The sequence below is a fragment of the Peromyscus californicus genome, unplaced genomic scaffold, assembly GCF_007827085.1.
Source record: "Peromyscus californicus insignis strain IS unplaced genomic scaffold, ASM782708v3 Scaffold_11__1_contigs__length_118956290, whole genome shotgun sequence".
Lineage (NCBI taxonomy): Eukaryota > Metazoa > Chordata > Mammalia > Rodentia > Cricetidae > Peromyscus > Peromyscus californicus.
The window spans coordinates 83,435,647-83,463,520 of record NW_026294402.1 but is presented as its reverse complement, the minus strand read 5'-3'; the positions used below and the strand labels follow the sequence as shown (position 1 = coordinate 83,463,520).

The 27,874-nt window shown below is 40.8% G+C and overlaps 1 long non-coding RNA gene across 1 annotated transcript; it reads right to left on the bottom strand.

The window, feature by feature from the left end:
* Window positions 1-332: 332 nt before the first annotated feature.
* Window positions 333-12,144, bottom strand: LOC128096583 (uncharacterized). Its single transcript, XR_008213680.1, has 3 exons — window positions 12,019-12,144; window positions 10,801-11,277; window positions 333-666 (listed from the first exon to the last, which is right to left on the bottom strand). It is a non-coding gene; the product is annotated as an uncharacterized LOC128096583 (long non-coding RNA).
* Between the last annotated feature and the right edge of the window lie 15,730 nt (window positions 12,145-27,874).

Sequence of the window (27,874 nt, the reverse complement as noted above, 5' to 3'; positions counted from 1 at the left end):
AATGGCTCCAGAAATATTGTGGCAGAGGGGTCAGAAAGACAGTGAGAGCCAGAATACCAGGAATAGTGCTGTGAAACAGTCTCTCCTAGAAATGGCTGCATTAATCAGAACAGAACAATGAATATGTTGATATGAATGTGGGAAACTTTGAAAGAGTCCCACCTCTAGATACTGAATTAGCCTATATAAGTGATAAGCTCCATAAAGGTTCACCTAATACAAAGTAGTAATCCCTTGTAAGGGCTATTCTTCATTGTCTATTTGTCTACATCTGGAATTAACTAAAACCCAAGAGGCTGTGATTTTTTTCTTGATAGGGATTTTTCTTGATTGAATCATTTAAAGTGGGAAGACCCACCAAAACCAGGATGTTCTGGAGTGTTCAGATCACCTTACACCCTGCCTACATGATCTACTGGCAGCCTATATAAAAAGGACCTGTAAAGAGGAAAGGGAGAAGAAAGTGGTCCAATTTTATTTCACCTAAAAATATATTAGAAATAAGAAAACCACACAGCATCCAGGAGCAAAGCAATCTACAGCACTTGCCTGAAATCCAGAAGATTCTTCCTTATTTCATATCTAGAGCATTTCACATAGTTTTCTGTGTGGTTACTGTGATCTCCAGACGCTGGGGAGCTAGGCATCTTTTGCCTCTATTGTCAACTACAAAAAGTTGAAAATGAAATAAAATGAGATTAATGAAATTTTTTTCAGACAGAAAGCTGAGTGAAAAGGAAAAGGGTATGGATCGGGAAGAAGTTGCAGTTCAGATGTATATGTTCAAAGCTAGTTGTTCAAAATACTGTAAAAAACTAATAAGGATTTTTTAATGTTGATGTTGCTAAAATCACAGATAGATGACATCATTTGTTCATTTATCAAGAGTAAAATAAAAGCACACTGCAAAATAAAATGCACAGAAAAATATTTTTAATTTTAATTAAACAAACAATATTTGTTACTTTTTAGACTTTTTAAAAATTATTTATTTATTGTACATCCTGACCTATGTGCCCACTGCTTCCTTTACTCCCATTCCCTCTTCCCACTGACTTTCTGCCCAACTGAAATCCACTCCTGTTCTGGTTCTGTTCAGAAAAAGAAAGGACTCCCTTGGGTAGCAACAAAGCATGGCATACCAAGTTTCAGATAAGATTAAGCATCTCCCCTTGTATTAAGGTCATGCAAGGCAACCCAGTATGAGGAATAGATTACCAAGAGCATTGTGGAAGCCTCTACTCCCATTTTTATGAGTCCCAGAAATAGACCAAGCTACACAACTATCACATATATTTGGAGAACTTAGGTCAGTCCCATGCAGGCAGGCTCCCTGGCTGTTGGTTCTTATGAGCCAGGTGAATTGTTTCTGTGGGTTTTCTTTTTGATGTACTTGACCCCTCTGGCTCTTACAATCCTTCTTCCCTCTCTTCAGCAGGATTTACTGAGCTCTTTCTAATGTTTGGCTATCAATCTCTGCATCTGTTTCTGTTAGTTACTGGATGAAGCCTCTCTGATGAAATCTGGGGTAGTCACCAATCTGAACAGAGGAGATGGCCAACTCAGGCTACCTATCCACTATTGCTAGGAGTCTTAGCTGTGGTCATCCTTGTAGATTCATGGGAGTTACCCTTGCATCCATTTTCTACCTGACCCTGAAAAAGTGCCTCCCCTTTTCAGTCATCTCTTTGAGTACTCTCATCTTCCACCCAACTTCCAAGCTGATTCTTTATGTTTCCATCTCCTCCAACCATTAGTCTACCCAGGCGATCTCTTCTATTTCTTAATTACAGAGAGTCCATGTGTCCCCTCTTGGGCCCTCCTTGCTGCATAGTCTATTTGGGTCTGTGGATTGCAGCATGGTTATCCTTTACTTTAGTGTTGATATCCACTTATGAGTGAGTGCATACCGTGTTTGTCTTTCTGGGTCTGGGTTACATCACTCAGGATGATTTTTTTTTAATTTTATCCGTTCAATTTCAAATTTCCTGATGTCATTATTTTTAACAGCTGAGTAATACTCCATCCTGTAAATATACTGGATTTTCTTTATCCATTCTTCGGTTAAGGGACATGTAGATTACTTTTAGGTTCTGGCTATCAGAAATAAAGCTTCTATGAACATAGTTGACCAAGTGACCTTGTGGTATGTTTGTGTACCTGTTGGATATATGAACAAGAGTGGTATCATTGGGTCTTGAGGTAGATTGCTTACCAATTTTCTGGGAATCATTCATGTTTATGTCCAAAGTGCCTGTCCAATTTGCACTCCAATCAATAATAGAGGAATGTTCCCCTGCTCCAAATCCTCTCCAAGTTCTCAATGTATACCTTAGGCTTACCTTGTAGTAAAAATACTCCTGGTTCACCATCCTATTCCCTAGAATTCTAGGATTGAAAGTCTGAGCTACTACACCCAGCTAAGCAGTGACTCAAGAAATCTTGTTGTGGAGATTCCCTGCTGTATGAGTTCAAACTTTCATCCATTTGGAATAATGTTAATTTACAGGAGCTCATCTATTGGAAGCATTATTAAAAGCAACCATGGATGCCGGGCGGTGGTGGCGTACGCCTTTAATCCCAGCACTCGGGAGGCAGAGCCAGGCGGATCTCTGTGAGTTCGAGGCCAGCCTGGACTACCAAGTGAGTCCCAGGAAAGGCGCAAAGCTACACAGAGAAACCCTGTCTCGAAAAACCAAAAAAAAAAAAAAAAAAAAAAGCAACCATGGAGGAAGTGGGTGTGGTCTTTAGAAACTACATGAAGGACACATAAGAAGTAATAGAAGGAGAAAATGATGTAATTTCATTCCCACTAAAAACATATTAGTAATAAAACAAAAAGCATGACATCGAGGAGCAAAGCAATCAACACCATCTGACTTAAATGTTGCAGATTCTGTCTAGTGGTTGTGAAGTAAGTCTTTAATCCCAGAACTTGAGAGACAGAGGCATGTGGATTTCTGTTAGGTCCAGACCAGACTGTTCCACAGTTACATCCAGGAGAGCCAAGGCTACACAGAGAAATCCAGTCTCTGATAAGAAAAAGGTTGCAGGTTTTGAACTGCTTCACATCCACAGCATTTCCAGCTCTCTAGGGGGTTAACTTGATCTCTAAACAAGCAGAGACCAAGGATTCTTTGAACTCTATTGTCACTGTACATTGTTGGAACTGAAATAAAGTGATACATATGGAATGATTTTTTTAAGGGAAGACAGGTTTATTCTTGCTAACAATTTGAGATGAAACCATTCAATATAAGGGGCTGGGGGGAATGGAAGGTGGAAATGGCTTGAAGCTCTGTTCCCAGCAGTGTGGGACTGTTTACTAGGATCTCCATGGAGCAGGTAAGAGAGAGGGGGCAGGAAACAGATCTCATCTCTAAACCTCAAGCTTCCTCCATCTCCAGTGCCCTACTCCTCCAGCTAGGTCCCACCTCTGAAAGCTGCCATGTCATGTATAAAGAGCACTTCTGCCTATATGCATGTGTGTTTGTATGGATATTTAATATCCAAACTTTGACACCCTGATAATCCAGGATAAAATCTCATTTCAAAACCCTACAAATCCTGTTCAGATGAAGAGACAGTCATAGGTTCCAGAGATTAGAACCTGGGAGCCATTCATGGTATCACATGGAGCCTCTGGGGGGAATTGGATAGCAAAGGAGCCAGTCACAAAGCCAGCCACAATCTCGAGTTTCCATTGGGGCCTCCAGCAGAGGGCTTCTTCAAGTCTGAAGTCATAGTTGGGCCATGTGGTGACCCCAGGAGAGCCTGGGTATACATTCAGTGCCTAATACTTAGTGTAATCAACCAACAAACCAACAAATCACCAGCATCTACAGGGCCCTTACAGTAGTCATTCAGCTCTGAAACACTCAATACTTCTTAATCCCCTACTGTATGTAATTGCTGTATGTAATTGGGATCTAATTGGGATCCATCAATGTGCAAAACAGAGAGAAGTTTTCCCTCTTAGATAACAAACACTCCATTGGTATCAAGAGGCAATCATTAAATCAAATGAGAGCAGTCATGTGTTATACTGTGAGGTAACAAGGTATGGAGAAAAGGGATAGCAGAGCAGAGGAAGGGCAAGTGTGCTTTTTATGGGGTAGGATAGGTGAGGGTATTAAAAGGACTATTCACAGAAGCTGTGCATGGTGCTTCTTACCTTCAATCCCAACAGTCAGGAGGCTAGAGGCAGTAGATCTGTGAGTTCAAGGCCAGCCTGGTCTGCATAATGAGTTCCAGGCCAGGCAGCTACAGAGAGAGACAGAAACAGAGTCAGACAGAGACAGAGAGAGATAAAGAGATAGAGAGACTCAGAGACAGAGAGACCAGAGTGAGTTCTGAAGAAATAAAAAGGCTATCATGAGAGGTCACCTCAGCTTGTCTTGAAGCTGAAATCTAAAAGATCTTTTGCTGGGATGTCATATGTGCTTGAATGCTGAGATGCGATGGATGCTGAACTAGACATTTGTCTAAAAAAGATAATGGGATGTGCCTGTCTAGTTGCCTTGTAAACATTTGCGTTTATACCTGTGGGTTATTGTTGCTGTCCTCTTCATCTTAAGGGAAACTTTTCTTTTCAGCTGGAGGTAGTTTTGATGTAAACTTATAACCAGTTAAGCTGCTGAGAATAAGTGTCTGTAACACGAAATGGTGGTCCTGTGCTCAGCGTTAAATGAAAGAAAATGTCAAATGTGTATATACCCTCTCCAAAACTCAGGGAATATCATTATTTTGTTTTATAAAGATCAGAGAGCTGAGTGGGTAGGGAAAGGGGATGTATTTGGAAGGAGTTGCAGTAGAGGTAAATCTGATAAAAATAATATGTACAAAATTCTTGAAGGACTAATGAGAGCTTTTTTATGCTGATATTTGAAATAATCACAGATTGATATCATTATAAAAGAAAAAGCAAAAATATAAGCACACCACAAAATATTTAGAAACAACAAAACATTGTTTTAAAATTAGAATTTTAGAAATTTTTTTTGTATCTTTAGACAAATTCTCACTGTGTATGCTAGGCAGGCCTTGAACTAAAACTCCTGCTTCAGCAGCCCTATTTGTAGAATTCTAGGATTAAAGGTGTGAGCTACCACACCCAGCTAAGCTGTGATTTAAGGAATCTTTGTGTGGAGATTTGAATGTGGATACTGGCCACAGAGTTAATTCAATCTAATTCAAGCCTTATTAGTACTTCTAGCAAGCATGCAAAGACAAAAAAACTAATAAAAACTACTTTGAAATCAAATGCTCTTTGAGGAATATGTGAACCATTGATGAAAAGAAAACATAGTCTACCATCTTTTTCATTTAATAGTATTTTAATGTTTAATAGCAATAAATGGGGTAACATTAAAGCAGGAAATACTCTAAAAACACTAAAGTACTGGATTATAGCTTCATATGCTCATGTGTGGCCCCTGGAGAGGTAAGGCTTGACAGGATAATTGAAGGTGTCAGGAGGATACCGGTATATGAGGGAACTCTTGGCAACATTCACAAAACTTAAACATCCATCCTCACAATCAACAAACACACCAACTTGGCCCATTGGCTTCTCTATGTAGTGCTGGAATACTGGGTATGTGGTGAGGAGACTGTAACGATTACCCTCCTTCACACACAAAAGAAGAAATGCACCTTCATATTCATTTGGTTTCTACTCCATAACTAGGAATCCTTACAGACCTCCACATCCCAATCCCAAGAGTCCTTCAAATGCAGCTCCCAGTAATATTTCCCTGAGATGAAGCTCTGTCATCCCCGGGAAGCCAAGTAGGATCCAGCAGAATTCTCAGATGTATCCTTATGGTAAGTTATGAAGATGAATCTTCTCATAACATTAAGTAGGTTCATTTAGTTCACCTCTCAGATTTCTCAGACACTAGCTAAGACTCTTAACATTCCTTGGAATTTTCATATCCCATACCATCCTCAATCCTCAGGAAAGGTGGAGCGTACCAACCAGTCTTTAAAAACTATTCTTACTAAGATGTCACAGGAACTTCAACTTGACTGGGTAAGATTATTGCTTCTAGCTCTTCTCAGGCTCAGGACTCTTCCTAAAAAGCCTCTTTCATTTTCTCCATTTGAACTAATGTATGGAAGGCCAGTTCTAACACCAGGTCTTTTATCCAACCCTCCAACTGTTCCAGATAGCCTGTTAACTCCCCTTTTATGTCACCTAAGGTCTATCCTATGGAAGTATGCAGACTGTTTATTACCTCAGCAATCAATAATTGTCCACCTCCAATCCACATTAGGGATCAGGTTCTTCTCTTTCCTTAAGGCTAGCACCATTCACTCCGTCCCCCAAAGTGGCAGGGACCCTTCAAGGTAATTCTTGTGACTCCTACAGCTGCTAAACTCAAGGGCTTTCCTCACTGGGTCCACCAGTCTCATCTAAAACCTTTTATCTCACCTCTATCCCAGAAAAATCTCTGTTCATATACCGTAAAACAAACAGGTCCTAGTACTCTCAAGCTCCAAAGGACATCAGGATTCACTGCCTTGTCACCAATTCCAGAGGAATGAGGCATCACCCCTTCCTTTCTCAAATAGGGCCACACAGAGCCAGAGGCAAAAGGACCATCAGAAATATCCAGGTGGTAAGGAATAATGTAATACAACAGTCAATCATTATTCAATACTCAGCAACTGATCACCTGCATTTCCTAAATGTCAAATTAATGAAGGAAACAGGTGTCATAAATAAACTACCTCTAATAAGACTTCTCTCAGGTAAAAATTAAGCAGAATACTGAGGCTAGATCTACCTCAGATAAATGTCAACTCCAAAAATAAAATAATAATGATTCTTTTTTCTCTAAGCTTTTTCTATGTCACCAGTATCTTGTCAGACAAAAGGTTCCCAGCCACACCACGAAGGATGGACAGCTACAGAACAAAGGGATGACAAAACTTCATTCCAGGACCCCCACCATCATCCCAGGATTCACAAGCTACCCTCCCCATTTCCCCCAAAAGCCAACTGATGCCCACTATTCAGCCGGAAGCAGTCTTTGAGAGAAAAGATGCCCCATACCTACTCAAACCCCATTTTTCCTTTTTTTAAAAAAAAAAAACAAGAGTTAGGGATGATAGATTCACAACACACCCCCATGGTTGGGCATGGTTGTGCAAGCCTGGCAGACCTATGTTGAACCCCAAAGTTTAGGGTCTCAAGTGGGCACCCCAAGAACCCAGACTCCAGTCCAGTTGATGCAACAGCACAAGGATTTTATTGGCTTCTGTACAGAAGGGCAAACTCTGCTCCTAAGAATAAGAGCCGCCTCTTACTGCAGCCACATGGGGGTTTTTAAGGGAAAACCCCACAAAAGCCATAAGATTACAATTCCCATACAATTTTGTTTCACAAGAACATGGTCTGATCACAGAGTGGGTACAGTCACATCCACATGTACATTCTTCCTGAAACCTCAAGGGGGGCTTCAGGGTGGGAGTGGAGATAACACAAAGGTCACAGTGGTCCTTCCTGGAACACCTGCAACTATCCCAGCACATCTCTTAACAGAAATCTTTTTTTTTTTTTGTTTTTTTGTTTTGTTTTTTGAGACAGGGTTTCTCTGTGTAGCCTTGCACCTTACCTGGATCTCGCTCTGTAGACCAGGCTGGCCTCGAACTCACAAAGATCCACCTGCCTCTGCCTCCCGAGTGCTGGGATTAAAGGCGTGCGCCACCACCACCCGGCCAACAGAAATCTTTTTACATTGTTATATTGTTACAGGTTGAATAATGGCTGAGTCAGGGTGCCCTTGGAACTAGTTTTCTTTTTAGTTCCTTATTTCCTGGGGCTTGGGGGTATAAGCCTGAAGGCTTAGAGGATTCATTCCCCAATTTTCTTTTTGGCAAATTTTAATCTTAAAATTATGGTATTGCACTTAGAAACTCATGACCTATTTTAATAACTCATAGCCTGTAGTGGTCATGCATAGTCCATGTATAGTTAGCATCTTGTCTCTATGCCAGGGAGTTTTCTTTTGACCCAGCATTTCAGCCTTTTCTGAACAAGGAATATGGGATGACAAACTGCTTCGAGCTGGCATTGGGGCACCGTTGTCAGGGCCCGCACCCCCAAAAGGCTGAAAAACTGGTCAAAGACTGGGCAGGGGGCATTTGTCAGTAGCATGTAGCTGCCTGACCGCCTAGGGACAGAGAAGAATCATGTTAGCTGGGCTGGTCCACGTTAGCCCTTAGCAAGTCCAGAACCCACAGTTGTCTGAAGCAGTGGAGTCAGCAACTGAAACTTGGAGGTGTCTGCCAGCCAAGTGGAAATATGTTGAGACAAATTTAAACTAGGAGCTGAAGTTAAAATTTATGAACTTATTTGGAACCCTTAGGTCCATACCCTTAGTAATGGGAAAAGCAGTAGTCCCAAGACCAGGAGAGAGGAAAAATACCATCTTTAGGAATACTTATCTGGGTCCTTTCGACCTCTGTGAAGTGGCTCTAGGTTTTTATGACTCTTTTGATCCTTTGAGGTCTATTTATAAAATGACATAAAAGTTTTAGATACATTAGTATTATCAATCTGTACTGAAATCCATATTGTAGACAAAGCAGGTAATGGGTATCTGTAAAACAGCAGAAGTGGACTCAGACCTTTGAGTCCCAACAAGAACTACACATTTAGGCTTTTTTTTTTTTTTCTGTCCAGAAAGCCAGGTATAAGTTGGACAGAGATTTTTGGCCTGGTGAGAAGCATTTTTAGTTTTACATTTAGACATATTTAGATGACATCTAAAACAAATCTAAAATGTTGGGCTTGTGACTGAACAGTAAGTAGTCATTGCTCCACCAGCTCATCAGGACTCCTAAAGGTTAAGCTCTGAACCATAGAAGAGGAAAGTAATCTGAAACATATCTCATTTTAGACTCATATCTGAATCTTTATGACTTATTTAAACTTTTATATTTTAGAACATTTTTTTAAAAGTGAGCTAACAAGCCAGCTATGGCCTTGTAGAAGGATCTGGTTGTCTGATGCTGCCATGCTGACAAAGTTAGAGCTAGCCTAGCCATCAGTACTGTCAGAGATCCAAGAAGGATAAACTATGTCTGAGTGCAGACCAAGAAGCATCCAATCCTATAAATTACAGGGATCAATCCCTACCCAGGCCTCCATAGCATTGGAGGCACCAGTTAGAACAGCATCAATCTTCTTCTGCCATCAGACCCACAAGGCAGAGTATTTTTCCTGTGGAATAGGGACACAGAAGACTGACCTCGACCAGGCAAAAGGGTGCATTCAATTCCAGTGTCCTACTACTTGTCCACAGTCTGGGCTGGGTCCTGGCGGCAGGCGTTGCATTGGGGCATCTTGCCCTGTGGTCAGCATTGTCATAATCCAGGCAGAGACGTTGTGGTGTCTCATACGTAATCTTTTTCAGAGATCTTGGTCACTGCTAGGATCTGGAAGCCTGTCTGATATAATAAACTTTTAGATCAACATTTAAATGCCATATTCTACAGATCTCTGAAGTATGAGGGCCATCTATGTGTCTGAATAGACAAACCTTATTTCTAATTACTTGTTTCAAGCTCAACTCTGAAAACATATGCAAGGGACTGAGTAAATGCATAAATTTATCCTTGTAATATTACATCAGTACTTATTTACCCTGACTACAATTAAAAAGAAACTTGATTACTCAAGACTGACTATTAAAAACAATGCTTTTAAGTTGAAGCTTCTTCTAGCATCAAATACAGGTTCAGTAAAGAAGCCAAAACAAAATATCAATATATGTATCAGCTTATCCAAATAACTTAAGTTTAACAAACTTAGCAAATACAAGGAGGCTAGACAACACTTTCAAGCCTGAATGTACCTTGGGTAAGGAGAAACATTTTTAAGTCATTGGTTTTTAACTATAAAAACTGTTCTTAAAGGATTAAGATTTTTCAAATGTTTTTTGTAATAACAATAAGGTATCCTTTTTTTTTTTACTTTAAGGGGGAGAAAACATGGCATCCTCTTAATCTGAAACCAAGCTCCAGAGTACAAATAATCTGAAAGCTTAATATCTGGGACTCATTTATAATTTTTTTGGTTCTTTTACTTAGAAGCTTGGACGATTTCTTTGATCCTACCTTTGGCAGCACATACATAGTCTGTCTGCTCTATTTTATTATGGCTGGTGCTTTCCGGTGATCATCACCTGACACTGGCAATTTTTAAAACTGCTAAGGTCTGCCATTGCAACCAGACTCTTTTTGGAACTTTAGTCCTTCCATATATTTGCAAACCTCATCTGTTTCCTATGATTCTTTTATGTTTTTAAAATCATTATCATTTTACATGGGTAAATCTTAAATTACAAAGTTAAGCTGTCAGAGCAAGATATATTCCTGTGTATAAAAGCATTGATGTGTAGCTTTAATATTTATTAAATATCTTAAACATATGTTGTTATCTATTTAAATTTTCTAGAAACTTGTTATTGAACATTTGGTAAAGACATATGTACTTAGGTGATATATATATATATATATATATATATATATATATATATATCAATAATTACTTGCACACATATACACAGTTGGATCCAAGTTACATACATACATGCATACAGTTAAAGCTTGCTTACATTTCTAAGTTACATACCTGTCCATATATATATATATATATATATATATATATATATATATATATATATATATATATATGCAGTTTGCAGAATCATTAGCCATTTTTAAGCTGAAAACCAACCAGAATTAACTTTCAAATTCAGTATTTGCAGGTATAAACAGTTTACTGACCTTTTACATCATCGCCTCATATAGGGAGTGACATTCCATTCTTTGAGCCAGACCCTGATCAGGTTTTAGCCCCAGGGCCGGTTTTTGGAGCCCCATCCAACAGCATGGGAGATTCCATGCCCTGGCTGGGCCCACAGACCTGTCAGCTGTGACACTGGAAGGGCAGTTAGTTTTCCACCATCCCCACATTCTGAGCTCCTAGAGGCTCCAGCTGGCTCCTGGCCAGCTCTGCCCTGATGCTTACAGGCAGCCTAGCCAGTGTCTCTTCTCTCCTCAGCCCCATCACGGCGGGAGCCCCGGCCGCTGCTTGGGTGAAGGAAGGGATCCCGGCAGGGAGAGTGGTCTCGGCCGGGAGAGTTCGCCTCTGTCGCCTTCTTGGAGGATTTTTTTCCGGGAGGATCGGTCTCGGCCGGGAGAGTTCGCCTCTGTCGCCTTCTTGGAGGATTTTTTTCCGGGAGGATCGATCCTCTGGAAGGACTGGGGGGGGGGGGGGGGGGGGGGGGGGGGGGGGGGGGGGGGGGGGGCGCCGGGGGGGGGGGGGAGGTTCAGCACAGTGAGCAGCGCCAGCGCGAGGCATGAATCCCACCCACCAGGCCAGGGGGAGCATGAGTCCCGCCTGCCAGCAGGAGTCCCGCCATTGCCCGCAGAGGCGGCAGCGGCACGGAGAACAAGGGCAAATCCCGCCCGCCAGTGGAAGTCCCGCCATAGCCAGCACCAGGCGGCAGCGGCAGCGGCCGCTGCATCAGCGGGGGCCCGGGCGCAGATGAAAGGGAGCTCAGGCCCGCACTCAGTGTTCGCCAGGCCGCAGGGCGAGGCGCTCAGGTGGCTCAGGGCCCCTGAAGGTGGGGAGGGGGGAGAGTGCAGATAAAGGGGAAATGGGGTAGAGGGAATTAGATAAAACATAACACAAAACATGAAATAGACTGACACAGTCTGCAAGATAGTTGATTTGGCTACAAATCCGAAAACGCAAATTCAAATGGGAGTGGCCGAGAACAGCCTCGCTCCCCCAGGGAAGGAGAGACTCCTCTCCTTCTTCAGATCACTTCAGAGGACACCTCCTGAGTGGGGACCAGGGGGACCTCTGCTCTCTGCTCTCCCACACAAGTCCCAGACACAAGTCCTGCACACTTCTGCAGGCACCGAATACAAATGCCAAATCAACCAGACAAAGGACAAGACATAATAACATAAAACATAGATCCAGCTCGTTTTTACCTCCAACTGGCAGAGTGGGGGTCTGGGAGCACCCCAAAAATCTCAGTGGGACCTCCAATGTTGGACCCCAAAGTTTAGGGTCTCAAGTGGGCGCCCCAAGAACCCAGACTCCAGTCCAGTTGATGCAACAGCACAAGGATTTTATTGGCTTCTGTACAGAAGGGCAAACTCTGCTCCTAAGAGCAAGAGCCACCTCTTACTGCAGCCACATGGGGGTTTTTAAAGGAAAACCCCACAAAAGCCATAAGATTACAATTCCCATACAATTTCGTTTCACAAGATCATGGTCTGATCACAGAGTGGGTACAGTCACATCCACATGTACATTCTTCCTGAAACCTCAAGGAGGGTACCAGGGCAGGAGTGGAGTTTACACAAAAGTCACAGTGGTCCTTCCTGGAACATCTGCAACTACCCCAGTCACAGTTGAGCACATCTCTTAACAGAAATCTTTTTACATTGTTATATTGTTACAGGTTGAATAATGGCTGAGTCAGGTTGTCCTTGGAACTAATTTTCTTTTTAGTTCCTTATTTCCTGGGGCTTGGCAGTATAAACCTGAAGGGTTAGGGTCTTTCACCTAGACACATCCGCCTAGCCATTTCCGGGTCAAAATAGCCATTTCTGGATCAAAGCGTCTGGCGTGACCAGAACCCTGTGGCTTTGCATGGCTGCATAAAACGTGCAGCACAACCATGTGATCTACACACATGTGTAGAGTAGCCATGTGAGCCTGTGTACACATGCATGACCAAGCCTTTATGAGCCGGCACCATATTCCCAGCTTCCCTCTTTATGCACATGTCTTTCCCACAGGTCTATCATGTCCTTCTCTCTCTCTTATCTTAATAAAACTCTTGTTAGTGGATTCTGTCATGTTTCATGACATTTTCTCGCAGGGTAAGAGCACCGCCAAATAACTAAAACAGAAAGTCAATAAAAAGACAGATACATGGGAATTAGGTCTTTTTCTGAGGGGAAGGACAACAGTGGCAGCTAAGGGTAAGAAAGATTTTTTTTTAGTATCAGCTCATAGCTACTGCTCTGACCTCTTGGGCTTTTAGCTCTGCATTTGGCTCTGCGTTTCTTATTTAATAAGACTGTTACATCTATATTTGGTGCCCAACGTGGCAAGGATTCATTAAAAACTGCTCAGCTTGACTCAGCTTGGCTGGACTTGGCGGCCTTGGCAGGCCCTGCTCCCCAGCTCAGGCCACCTTGGCCTAGGCCCCAGGCCTGACTGATTGTAGCTACAAGTGGTTGCCTGCAGCTGGAGCTACTTGCTTAAAGCTGGTGCTACGAACACAGGCCTGCTGGAGCTACTGCTAATTGCAGTAGCTACATGCAACTTCAGATAGAGTTGCTTTCGGCTGAAATGCTAACTCACATGGTCAGAGCTTAAGGAAGCCAGAGCCCAGGCTAGACTCAACTCAAACAGGGACACGTGGCTAAATTTAAACATTTAGCCACAACTTGTGGCTATGCATTCTCTCTCTCTCCCTCCCTCTCTCTCTCTCTCTCTCTCTCTCTCTCTCTCTCTCTCTCTCTCTCTCTTTGGATTCACACCTCAGAGGCTAGGTAGCTATTTTGAAATTCCCTCAGATTTCTACTGTTCTATGCAGACTTGCTAAGTCAATTAAGATATCAGATATTTTAAAGGAAAAAACGATTTAAAAGAGAAAAAATTTTTCCACATTTAAAAAAATGGATTTTATGTGTACATTGGAAGAAAATTGGGCTTTGTTTGATAAAATTTTAGGCAGTCTGAAAATGGAACAACTATATAAGAAGATTAATGTTGATGGGGTTATGCACATTATTACTTTCCTTATCCTTATTTTATTATTTAAAAAGATAGTCAATTTAAGTACCAGGATAAAAGCTTTAGAAAAACCTGTTAAAATGAATAACAGAGAAATTCAGATTCAGACAGAAGAAATTAATGGTAAAATTGTTTCAGGATTGGATTATAAGGTTACAGAAAGAAATCCAGTTTTCACACAATCACCCTTAATTTATCCAGTAATCGTACAGCAGGTACCTGGTCAAGTGAATGCACTAAATATTTGGACTCCAATTGAAATGTTAGATTTATGAAGGTTTAAGGAGGCAATAGTATCTTATGGCATGCATTTCCCATTTGTAAAGCAAATGTTAAACTCCTGGTCAACTTATAATAAGATTATACCACAGGATTGGTGAGAGCTGGTAAATGCTATCCTGGAAGGCAGAGCACAGCTGCAGTGGCAAATGTGGTTCCAAGAGGAAGCTAAAAACATAGAAAATTAATGGAGGGCTAAAGGTATACAAATCTTTCAGAATCAGCCTGTTGGAGAAGGCCAATATGCTGCAATACAAACACAATGTTTATATGATATCCAAACCCTAATTCTATGTCGAATGGCAGCCTTGAATGAATGGGACAGAGTTGAGGAATGAGGAAAGAAAACTAAGTCATTTACAAAGGTTATACAGGGCTCCAAAGAATCTTTCACAGATTTCTTACAAAGACTGACTTTAGCAGTAAAGAGAATGTCCCAAATTCAGAAGCTAGCCAGATAATAATCGAACCTTTGGCTTTTGAGAACATGAATGCAGCATGCAAGAGAATAATCAGGCCATTAAAGGTAAGATCTGTACCCTTGGAAGATTGGATTAGAGATATGCTTAATATTGAGGCTCATGACCACGATGATATGTGGATAGGAGAAGCAATTTCAAGAGGTTGGAGGAATGTCAGATGTTTTGAATGTGGAAAGCAAGGAGGTCTGAAAAGGGACTTTAAACAGAGCATTCCTAGAAACAATGTTTCTTCAAGGAACAATGGCAACAGAATGCCCCTTCCTTCTGGAGTGTGCAGAAGTGTGGTAAGGGAAAACACTGGACCAAGGAATGTACATCAACAAGGGACAGGCAAGGTAATACTTTGTCTCGGTCTTTGGGAAACTCCCAGAGGGACTTCAGGCAGGCCCCCACAGCAAATCTAGTTCAGACCTTTCCTGCAGTCATAGAGGAAACCCCTACTCAGAGCAATTAAGTAACCAAATGAGTATTGGAATAAACCAGGCTGCTCAGGGTGATGAAACAGCTGAGACAGAGAGAACAGAAAATTCAGGAGAAAACATAAAGAAAAGTTTTTGGCAAATTTCTATAAATGAACAAACACCAAAATTAACAATAAAAATAAATGGTGTTTTGTTGTCTGGTCTGGTAGACACAGGTGTTGACGTTACCATAATTGCACCAGAATTTTGTCATCCAACTTGGCCTCTTCAGATGGTAAATGTTCAACTGTTAGGAATTGGAATAGTATCTCAAGTGAAACAGAGTGCAACATGACTCGAATGTATTGGTCCAGAAGGACAGAGAGGAAAATTAAAACCATATGTGGCTAACATAGCTATGAACCTGTGGGGTCAAGACCTGTTGCAACAGGAATACTCAGATTAAGATCCCTCCCACCTCAGAAACAAAACATAAACAAGCACAGGTTTCTGAGAGAGATATTAGAAGGTATTATTCTAATGAGTGATCACAGCCATCCATATTATACAAGAACAGGGCACAACAACTGATTATCTTCCAAAGACACCAACAGCTCTACCTTTAAAATGGTTAACAAACAAGCTTGTATGGGTTCATCAATGGCCTTTAACAACAGAGAAACTCCAGGCTTTAGAAGAGCTGGTAGAAGAACAGTTAAATGCTCAGCATATTGAAGAATCAACCAGCCCTTGGAATTCTCCTGTATTTGTCATTAAAAAGAAATCTGGTAAATGGAGAATGATAACAGACCTTAGAGCAATTACCAAAGTAATTCAGCCAATGGGCTCTCTACAATTTGGGATTCCTTTGCCTACTCTGTTAACAAAAGGATGGCTTCTCATAGCTATTGATTTAAAAGACTGTTTCTTTTCAATACCCTTACAAGAAAAAGAGAAAGATTTGCCTTCACAGTGCCTACTTACAATAGTTCTCAACTGGTTAAAAGATATCAATGGAGTGTCCTCCCACAGGGAGTGTTGAATAGTTCAACCCTGTGCCAATATTTTGTACAACAGCCATTGGAAGTGATATGTAAAAAATTTCCTAAATCTATAATTTATCATTATATGGATATTTTACTAGCTGACTCAAATGCAGATACTTTAGAAAGAATGTTTGAAGAAGTAAAGAAAATTTGGCCTCGCTGGGGATTACAAATAGCTCCTGAAAAGGTACAAAGATGAGTTTCTATTAATTATTTAGGATATAAAATAGAGCTACAAAAAAATTAGACCCCAAAGGGTGCAAATTAGGAGAGATCGACTACAGACTCTTAATGACTTTCAAAGATTACTTGGAGACATTTCTCATCTACGAACTATTGTTGGGGTAAAAAATGATGAACTGAATAATTTGTTCAAAACCTTGGAAGGTGACAAGGACTTAAATAGTCCAAGAGAATTATCACCTGATGCTGAGAAAGAATTGGCATTGGTAGAAAAGAAAGTACATGAAAGACACAAGGATTGTATCGATCCAAAGCTGGATTACATTTTGGTTATTTTACCTTCTAGGCATTCTCCTACAGGAATATTAATGCAGAGAGAAGATATTATATTGGAATGGATATTTTTACCAAATAAACCAAATAAAAAATTAAAAACTTATGTGGAAAAAATCTCTAATTTGATTTGGAAAAAAAAAATTGAGACTTCGTCAATTAGCAGGAATAGACGCAGCAGAAATTGCCATACCTTTAACTAAGGAGGACATTGAAAAATTATGAACAGAAAATGAACCTCGGCAAAGAGCCTGCAGTAGTTTTTTGGGAGAAATTAACAACAAATACCCCAAAAGTGATAGAAGTGATAGGATTTTTAGTATCAGTTCTTAGCTACTGCTCTGACAGCTTGGGCTTTTAACTCTGCATTTGGCTCTGTGTTTCTTATTTAATAAGACTGTTACATCTAGAGAACAGAAAGATGAAGGTACTGTTACAAGTCCTGCAGGACCATCCAGAAGAGGATTTTCTTCTTCTGAATTATTGGGCCCACACTACTGGACCTTTGTACTCAGGTTCATGTCATTGACTATAGAGAGTTGTGATCCATTGACAGTTCATTCTATCACAACTCACCAATCAAAAGTGAGCACCACATGTACAATTTTTCCCCAGACTACATCAGAATACACACAATTTCCAGGGAGAGCTACTGATTAGAACCTGAGGCTGGGAGCTTTGGAAGTAACAGAGGTAGGAAGGATGGGTGTTGTGGTAAAGATCATATTTTTATTTTTAAGTTTACTTCATCTGTACTGCCTGCATTTGAATGTCTGTATATCTCTTGCAAGCAGGCCAGCCTAGGCCAGCAGAATGCATCAGATACCCTAGAACTGAGTTACATATGATTGTGAGCAGCTATATGGGTGCTGGTACTCAAATCTGGTCCTCTGGTAGAGCAGACAGTGCTCTTAATCAAAGAGTCATCTCTCCAACTCCCCGAAATCATCCTTAACTGGCAGTGGAGATTGGTGTCATTGTTTCTACCCCTCTGTACAATTATGCCAGGAAAAAGTAGTATACAAATCTCCATGCAAATCTACACCTCACTGATACATTCCCCACTGCTTCAGCCTGCCAAGCAGAAGGTACAATCTGGCTGTGTCCTGGATCCTTTCCTATCAATTCCAGTAGGGCGTGCTGTTACTTTCTAGGAAAGCTCTCTTTACTGTCGATGTTCTGCTGTTGTTCAACATCTGTGTCTCCGACCTGGGCTATATCTGCAAGAACATCAGGACAGATTGTACCAGGTGAATCCACAGCACACACAAAATTAACCCCAGTTCTTCTTGTGATTTTTTATGGAGTGTCCATTTCCTCTCACTTAACTTTCAACCTTCCTTCCCAACAAGAATCCTGATTCAGGCTTCTTAGGAAGGAAACGCTAACAGATTTCCTGAACAAGAGACATATTTCAGATACTTACAACTTCCTAGCATGATGGAAGTCACCTGCAATTATAAAACAGAAAGCATTGTTAAGATTGGGCTATACTGTATACTTCACAATGGTCTGGTTTTCTCTTCATGACTTAGGGAAAACGGGAATACAGCTCTACTGGTGCTGCATATGACACAAGTACAGATGGAAAGAGCTTTCCCTGCACTGTACTTCCCAAGTCCATTAACATTGCAAACCAATCCTTAATAGAACAGGGAAAGTAATTTCTGAGGGAACTGCTTCTATGATTCAATGTTAAAAATGTGGTGATGTCAATGACACCAGAGAGCTGGAGACCCAGTGGCAGGAAAACCACCTGAACTCCACAAAGGAAACTGTCCTTCAAAGAGTAACACACATGGACCCAAATAGAGCTATATTTTTGTAGTAGACACAGAAAGGTGTTCTTACTGTATGTCTGGATTCTGGAACATGTATATCACCTGGGAAATCTTGGAGAAAGCAGAGTAACTGTGAGCATGTTGGCAAATAATTATTATAAAACACTTGGGGAATATTCTCAATGTGCACATGTGTGTATGGAGAAAGCTTGGGCTGCTGCTGGACCATCCTCAAGTGTAGAAGGATGTTCTAGGAAAGAAAAGAAAAAAAAAAGAACAAAATAAGACATAGGATCCTTGTTCCTCAATTAAAGCCCCTTTAAATAACATAAAATAAATCCAGCTGATTCACACTTTGTGGTATATACTTATAATCCCAGCATTCAGGTGGTAGCTGAAGGAGTATCAGGGTTCAAGGTCAGCTTCAACTGTATAGTGAGATAGAGGCCAATCTGGGATAAATGTGTCCCTGTCTCAAAATAAATATCTATTTTTAATAAGAGCTGGTTTTTCAATAAGAGCTGGTCAGCTCTTAAATCTCATAAAACAGATAACAGTATATGGAAAGTGTGGGTTGCTGTGGGATGGTCTGTTTGTCAAATGTGTTGTTGATTGGTCAATGAATGAATCACTGATTGGCAGTGGCCAGGCAGGAAGTATAGGCGGGACTAACAGAGAGGAGAATTGAGAGAACAGGAAGATGGGTGGGGGAGACACTGCCAGCTGCCATCAGGATAAGGAAGATGTAAAGTACCGGTAAGCCACAAGCCACGTGGCAAGGTATAGATTAATGAAAATGGATTAATTTAAGCTATAAGAACAGTTAACAAGAAGCCTGCCATGGCCATACAGTTTGTAACCAATATAAGTCTCTGTGTTTACTTGGTTGGGTCTGACGGCTGTGGGACTGGTGGGTGAGAGAGATTTGTCCTGACTGTGGGCCAGGCCAGGAAAACTCAAGCTACAAATGGCGTCCAACATGGTGGCAAGAGTTTCCACCTAAAAACTGAGAAAAAAGATTCTAAAATGGAGCTAAAAACAGCTTCCTAATTGTCTCTCTCAAATGAGCAGCAGCTGCCGGTTTGAGCTACTGGCGGGTTCCTGGTGTGCAGGTTCCTGCGTGCGTGCATGCTCGACCTGCCATATGGCAGGAATGAGGTCTCTGCAAGTGGCACATTAAGCTGCTTGGTGAATTTAGCCTTTGCTAGTACAAAACAAAAAAAGAGGTTTCTGGGCTACATGCTGCTTGGATAATAGCATAGACCCACGATGGCTCCCAGAGCTGGCGGTAAGCATACCACAGCCATGTTGGGAAGCTGAGGTGGGCGGAGCCAGCAGCCACAGCAGAACTCGAATTCTTGATGAAATCAGACTAAAGAGTAGTTTGGGAAGGACATGGGTATGGACTGAACATTGCTTTTGAACCCCCACCTGTTTGCAAAGGTAACTTTCCCTGAGCTTCTCTACAAGCCATAGGGATACTTTAGCTAAGGATTCTTCAAAAGGCTGGCCTACTCCTGCATGGTGCTTCACTTGTGTATTTCAGAATTGCAGGGTTAGAATCCTGAGCATTACTGTGAGTTGCAAGGTATCATGTACAACCAAAAAGGATTCTTTCTCAAAATGCCAGCCTCCTAAAGAACTCTCAAAAACACAGCCCTCAAACAGAAGAAATTAACCCAAAGATTAATTTAATATTGTGCACAATATATAAGTAGAGGTAAAGAATGTTGGAAAGAGAAATCACTGAATTTCAGTTATCAGAAAAGCAAGGCACAAAAGCCAAAAGTTAGGACATAATCCTGGGAGAATCTTTGGACATAATTTCAAAAGCTTCTTCTTTCAAGATTATTACAGAATTTTGTTTCTCCAGAATATTTCTGCCATGTGCAGACTGTCAGCAATTCACTCATTAGACCCAGACTCTTCTACAGAAGCAGACCATTCATTCCAAGAGCAGAGATGTATTATACAATCACAATTAGAGGTGACCAGGACACATATTCCAAGTTTCCTATCCCAGGCCTTATATTTAAATCTTGAATAGCAAATTTTGAAATTATCTGCATCAAGCTGATTTAAAGCATGGTTCTCATACTCATCGTCCAAAGGGTTCTCATTCTGTTCTCTACCTCTAAATTCTCTTGATTTTCTTGGACCTTCTCCCATAAAGATGCCATTTGCTTCAAAAGTCTGTCCTGTAAAAAAACAATGAATATGGATTATGAAAAATATAACTGATTGACAAACTCTTGGGCAATTAATACAATTATTGTAGTGAGAGTACCAGAATCAAAATTATCCTTCATTTTTTTCTTTTTGTAGCTATGAATATTAGATTAGACCACAGAATTAGAAAATGCAGCTTACCCTTTTGTTCAGGTATATTGATCAATTATTTTGATTACCTATTTGGCTGTACCTGACTCCCATGTACTTTTCCTAATTTAGTCTCCAGCCATAGACACTTTTAAAAGATAGGAAGTTAGTGATGCACTTTCCAGTGACCTGGGCATAATGTATCATAAAATACAAATGATTTTTTTTTTTTGGTTTTTCCAGACAGGGTTTCTCTGTGTAGCTTTGTGCCTTTCCTGGAACTCACTCGGTAGCCCAGGCTGGCCTCAAACTCACAGAGATCCCCATGGCTCTGACTCCCAAGTGCTGGGATTAAAGGCGTGCACCGCCACCGCCCAGCACAAATGATTTTTACACTCAGGGTACCCCAAAGGATGTTTACATTCCTAGTCACCCTTTCTTCATTAGCTGTTAATAAAGTACCACCACTCTGAAAACAGTGCCTTTGTCATAATGAGGACCAGCATCTTCCTGTGGCTTGCTAAGACTACCTCTCTCCAGCTTGCAAGTTCTCTCAGAAGCATCACTTACCAATTGATTCTCAGCAGCTGCATCAATGGGACAGTGTCTGTGTCCTCTGTGTTCATGGGAGTTTGAGCAGAGTGGACAGAGGAAGATGCTGTTCTCAGCACAGAAGATCTTCTTAGTATCCTCGTGGGTCACACACTTTTGCTCCTCAGAGCTCAGGTCCTTCATGAGGCTGGCTTGTCTGACAATGGATACCAGCTTCTTCAAAACAATGTTGATTCTCAATTCCTTCCCATATTGTTCTCTACACAAAGGGCATCGGACAGGAGGTTGGATGTCTTCCCAGGAAAGGTGGAGGCAGGCTCAACAGAAGCTGTGACCACAGCTTATGGTGACTGGGTCTGTCAGGCAGCTTAGGCAGATAAAGCAGGTGAGTTCTTTCTGGAAGGCTTGTGAGATGTCTGACTCCATTTTTCTGAAGGAAGAAAAGCAGAAGAATTGCTATTATTCTACCCCAGAGAAGCCAGAAACAGCACAAAAACTGATGCAAGTTGTGATTTAATTCTGTGTATGGCAAAGCAGGCTTCATTTTTCAGGAACAAAAAATCAAGATAAGTATAGGATTGCAGTTGCTGGTCTTTCCTCTTTCACTCTTCTTGACAGAAATATAGATTAATCTGATGTCCTTCTGAGCCATTCCACCTGCATCTTTTTTGGAGACTCCCTTCAAATTGTTGTCTTGGTTGATGGTCTGAGACATGCTTTCCAAGTGTTTATAAATAAATATACACTAGAGAGATCAAAATCCTTCAAGTCCACATGTTTGCCTTTCACTACAGACATAAGTAGGTTAAACACAACCTTCTTTGTTGGCTATCCAAGAAAACACTCCCTATTTCACATGGTCCCTAGTAAATGCTTTGCTTAATTTCTGATTTTAGCATCTTAGTCCTTCACATCCTCCTGTCCCACCCCTCGACACTTGAAGGCAACATTAGTTACTTGACTTCTTTTTGATGCAAATAGTTAACAAGAATAAGAATTAAGGGGGGGTCATAATTCAAAGATATGTCCATCATTGTGGGAAATAAATGATGGCAGGAGCTTGAGGGACCTGGTCTCATTGCATCCAAAATCAGCAAGAAGAAACCAAGGAACACTTGCTGCTCAGCTCCTGTTCCCTTTTCCTTAGTTTGAGACCTCAATCCATGGAATGGTCAAGTGATCTCATGAGTATTTATTGTGGATCTTATCAACTATAGTGAATCTACCCCCCAATAATCCTTCACAGACATCCCCAGAGGTTTCCATATCTGTCCTAACTCCCATCAAGTTGAATTCTAGGGTACTCCTGTGGAAACTTGCTGTTTATCAAAGATACAGTTCCTGGCTTCAGTTTATGGGATGAACCTTGAGGCATAAATGTGGCTGTCATGACTCTAGCAGAATTTCCTATTTAATCAACAGGGGCCCATTGTTCCTTCTCTTTGAAGGTCTACACAAATAAAGAATCTTGGATTGAGTGAGATAAACATCCCCCAAATAACTTCAGCTACTGTGGTCTGAAGAAAATGGACTCCATGGCCTTAGCTGGTGGTCCTATTTAACTTGAAAATAATACTAATACTCATTGTCAAGATTATTTTAGAAAAGAGATGGAGACTCCAATGCTGCCTTCCTTAACTTTCCTAATCACGCCCATTTGGTATTTTTTTCTGTATAGTAGATACTTCATTTTTTTGAATGCCTAATGCCGTATAAATTACAGGCTTACAACACAATGGGAGAACCCTGGAGTGCAGAGGTTGCTACTGATGTTTTACAATCTTGCATCTCAGCTGTTAATGCCCAATATGCAGGATAAACAGACAGGGAACTTCCCTTAAGCATTCAGGAGGGTGGAACCTGGCAGGGAATTAGCATAGGGAGGATATCAAGGTCAAGGTCAGCAAACAAGCCAGCAGTTATCCAAAACAGGAGCCAGGGCCAAACAGGTCCCCCTTTTTACTAATAAATGAGCTTCTGATACATCATTCCAAAACAATTTATGAATTCACGGAAATAATGAAAACTGAATGCAGAATTTAAAAAATTGCACCTGATTATAACCAGGATCTACTTTCCTGAATAGAATATTGTGTTTAGTTTTCTCTAATTTAATCACATGTATACTTCCAACCTAGCATATCAAACAATAACAGAAGAGCCAGTTTTTCAAAGATGATAAACTATTATCAAGCATTATTTCACACTGTGATGTTTCCCTATAGTTTACAACAGGGAAATACTAAAATATTTTCCTTTGTTAAATAATGAATTTTCACTTTTATACATAATACTCATAGAATATATCTTTAACTGCTAGTAATTATCAATGTATTCAGAGCAATTATTCTATATATTATACATGTAAAATTAATTTAGAGGTGTTGATCTCACATCTATGAACTACATACAGAAATACTCTATAAATATTCTTAAAATTAAGAGAAAGATCAAAATTGAAAGTTGGAACATCAGAGCAAAGAAAGACTGTGAATGGATAAACTACAATTATCCATACCTGTAACTCACAGTATTTTTACAAAGCAAGATGACCAAATGGGAGTAGAATCTCTCTTGATAAATAGCCAAATTTTAAGCATTTTTAAGCAGAAATCTCAGTTTGGTATCAAATTAAAATAGAAAACACCAACAACTTTCAACCTTAAATTGTGCACTCACCCAAGAAATAGCCTCCAGCCTCAGCAGTGTTTTGTGGAGACACAGCAATATTAGCTCAGCTCTGGGGTATGATCCTCAATGTGTGGAGGAGATAGACCTAGCAGTCTAGGAGCCACAAGATGTGGAGACTCACTCTTTCTGGTCTAGAGAAGAATGAAGCTGGCTAGCCTCTGGAGTGTCCTTATATACTCTCTAGAGACCACGCCCACTTCCTCCCATGTTGCTTTTACTGATGCTTGCTGTAGGTGAGCTCCTGTGAATAACAGTATTCTAAATGATGGAAGATTGAATTAACTCTATGGCCAGTATCCACAAACAAATCTCCACAACAAGGTTTCCTGAGTTCCTGCTTAGCTGGGTGTGGTAGTTCACACCTTTAATCCTTAGAGTCACAGAGGATGAGCTGCTGAAGCAGGAGGAGTTTTAGAGCTCAGACTAGGGGATTGGATTTGGAAGAGAGGAGGGACAAGTGATGATCCACAGTTAGCCTGTTTCCCTGGCTAGAGTCTCTGAACTTTATTTTTGTTTCCCATTAAAACCCCTGTGTTATATATTGCTGGAACACGGTAATGTTTTGTAAATGTATCTTTGTGGGCAGATTTTAAAACAGGCTTCATTTTATTCCATTGTACAGTCATTCCAACAAAAGTAGGGGAAGAAGCAAAGGCTTACACCAGTAATGCTTGTCTTTGAGAAATCGTAGCTAAAGTTTTTACATGGCCATCCCACATTTTCTCTCTCTATGATCTTTCAAGATGCAAGAGAGATGGGATAAAAATGAATGTGGCTTTCCATCTAGGACCTCTTCTGACCTCCTCAGGCCCCAGACATGCATGTGGTGGACATACATAACATACATACATTTATTCGGGCAAAACGCACATAAAGTCAAGTAAATACATTTCTTTTTTTCTTTAAAGTGTAGTGGAAACAAAGCTTACTAATTAAGTAGCTATTAGTGGGCATGTACCTAGCATTCCATAACTGGAGATTCAATTATACAGAGTAACTCATCACACATCCTTTCGCATACATACCTATACCTGTGCAGGTACCAATTTCAACATTAGAAATTCATCTTCCAGAGACTACATTTAACTGGATGGAATAAAATATTACCATTGTTCACAGCTGTCTGAGGTAATTAACAGTTAATCTGTTCAAAGTAATGTGCAAGGATTGTACATGTCTACAAAAATGCTTTTTTTATTAATGGGTGTAACTATGCACATTGAAGACATTGGGGAGATGTGTTTTACTTATGATTTAGGTAATAAAAATAGAAACTGCACGGCAATGTTGGCACACACCTTTAACCCAGACTTGGGGGTGCGGCCAGAGACAAGTAGATATGTGAATTGAAGGTCAGCCTAGTTTACATAGCAAATTTCAAGGTCAGATGGGTCTACATAGCAAGTTCCAGGACAGCAAAAGCTACATAATAAGGAGAACTTGTCTCAAAACAACAACAAAAATCTTTAAATAAATTAAAATTTTACATTCATTAGTAGAAAATGTATAATTCTTCTATGTTTCATACTTAAAACAACATGATCTTGCAGTAGCAGTTAGGGTAAAAATCCTTTCAAAATTGTATGTGCTAGGTAAACCTTGGCCCAATGTGTGGTAGTGTTGAAAGGTGAGTGAACCTCTGCCAGATGGCAAGGAAAGGAGGGAAGAGGAACTGGATCAAGGGAAAATGCCACAAAAGGGATTAGTGCTAATCTTGGGCTTACTCCCATAATTGTGTATTACTTTTAATGCAGGGTCAAAGCACATTTGCTATCTCTCCACACATAGCTTGTTCAGTTTACAACTCTTCAACACATTGTAAAACAGCTAAGCAGGCCCACAGTAGAAGCAAAAATGATGAAACTACCTGATCTTGGATTTTCAACCTAAAAAAGAAACTACCATCAAAATAAATTTAATCTCCTGGTGAAGTTCTAAACATTAAGTGTTTTGTTACAGCTACAGAAAATGACAGAGCACATGATTTGTCACAATACTTATTATATGAGCTGTATGTATTATCATGTCACAGTTAAGGTGTCATTAAGAGAAATTTCTGACATAAATTTCTAACCTGATACATATACACAATGGAATACTACTCAGCAGAGAAAAACAATGACATCATGAGGTTTGCAGACAAATGGATGGATCTAGAAAAAATCATCCTGAGTGAGGTAACCCAGACTCAGAAAGACAAAAATGGTATGTACTCACTCATAGCAGGATACTAGACATGAAACAAGGATGACTTGTCTGCTACTCACATCACCAGGGAGGCTATCTGGAAAACAAGACCCCAAGAAAGACACAGGGATCGCCCAATGACAGAGAAATGGAATGAGATCTACATGAACAGCCTGGACATGAGTGGGGGTAGTGTAAGGCGAGGGTCGAGGGAAAGAGAGCTTGAGGGAGCGGGAGATCCCAGCTGGATCAACAACAGAGAGGGAGAACAAGGAATAGGAGACCATGGTAAATGAAGACCACATGAGAATAGGAAGAAGCAAAGTGCTAGAGAGGCCCACAGAAATCCACAAAGATACCCACACAACAGACTGCTGGCAATGGTCGAGAGACAGCCCGAACTGACCTACACTGGTGATGGGATGGCCAAGCACCCTAATTGTTGTGCTAGAAACCTCATCCAACTACTGAGGGATCTGGATGCAGAGATCCATGACTAGGCCCTGGGTGGATCTCTGGGAGTCCAATTATCGAGAATGAGGAGGGTTTATATGAGTGAGAATTGTTGAGACCAAGGTTGGATAAAGCACAGGGACAAATAGCCAAATGAATGGAAACACATGAACTATGAACCAATGGCTGAGGGGTCCACACTGGATCAGGCCCTCCGAATGGGTGAGACAGTTGATTGGCTTGATCTGTTTGGGAGGCATCCAGGCAGTGGGACCGGGTCCTGTGCTCGTAGCATGAGTTGGCTGTTTGAAACCTAGGGCCTATGCAGGATTGGTTGGCTCGGCCTGGGAGGAGGTGACTGGACCTACCTGGACTGAGTCTACCAGGTTGACCTCAGTCTGTTGGGAAGGCTTTGCCCTGGAGGAGATGGGAATGGGGGGGGGGATTGGGGGGAAGGTGAGGGGGAAGGGAGGGGGGAGAACAAGGGAATCTGTGGCTGATATGTAGAACTGAATTGTATTACAAAATAAATTAAAAAAAAAATTTCTAACCTGAGGAGGCTGTTCAATGTTTCTTAAGCAATGTACCAGATCCCTGGCTTCTACCCAGGAGCTGATAATCAGCAGCTCCCAACATCCAGTTAAATAGACAAGAATGTCTCCAGACTCAGTCAAATGTACCTTCACAGACTATATCACCACTCATGTTTTATGCCTGGCCAATACTCAAATATTTGTTGTTAAAGTAATTATGTTTAACATTACTTGTATCCATATGTATAATACACAAGTTGGTAAGTCTCTCTTATTACAATTTTTTAAAAATGAAAAGTCAGGTGGTTGTGGTACACACCATTAATCCCAACCCTGGGGGGGGGGGGCAGAGCCAGGCAGATCTCTGTGAGTTCAAGGCCAGCCTGGTCTACAAAGCCAGTTCCAGGACAGGCGCCAAAACTACACAGAGAAACCCTGTCTCAAAAAAAAAAAAAGAAAAGAAAAGAAAAGAAAAGAAAAAGGAAAATACTATAAAAGTATTTGACAGTGATCTGTTTTTTCTTTAGTGAGATAACCCTGCATGATAAAAGAAAATTCCCAAAAATGATTCATTGTGATCTTTCCACAATTGATTCTTCTAGAATTAAGCTGGAAGTGACAAATGATTAGGCAGGCTTCTCTTCTGTATGAATATAGTGATAAAAGGCTACTCACATCTCTCAGAAAGATTCCCTGTATTCATAAAATGAATTATCAAGAGTGACCTGTTAGTAGTACAATGAGAACAGATCACACTTGGGAAGACTAAATATTACAAACATTTATTTCACACT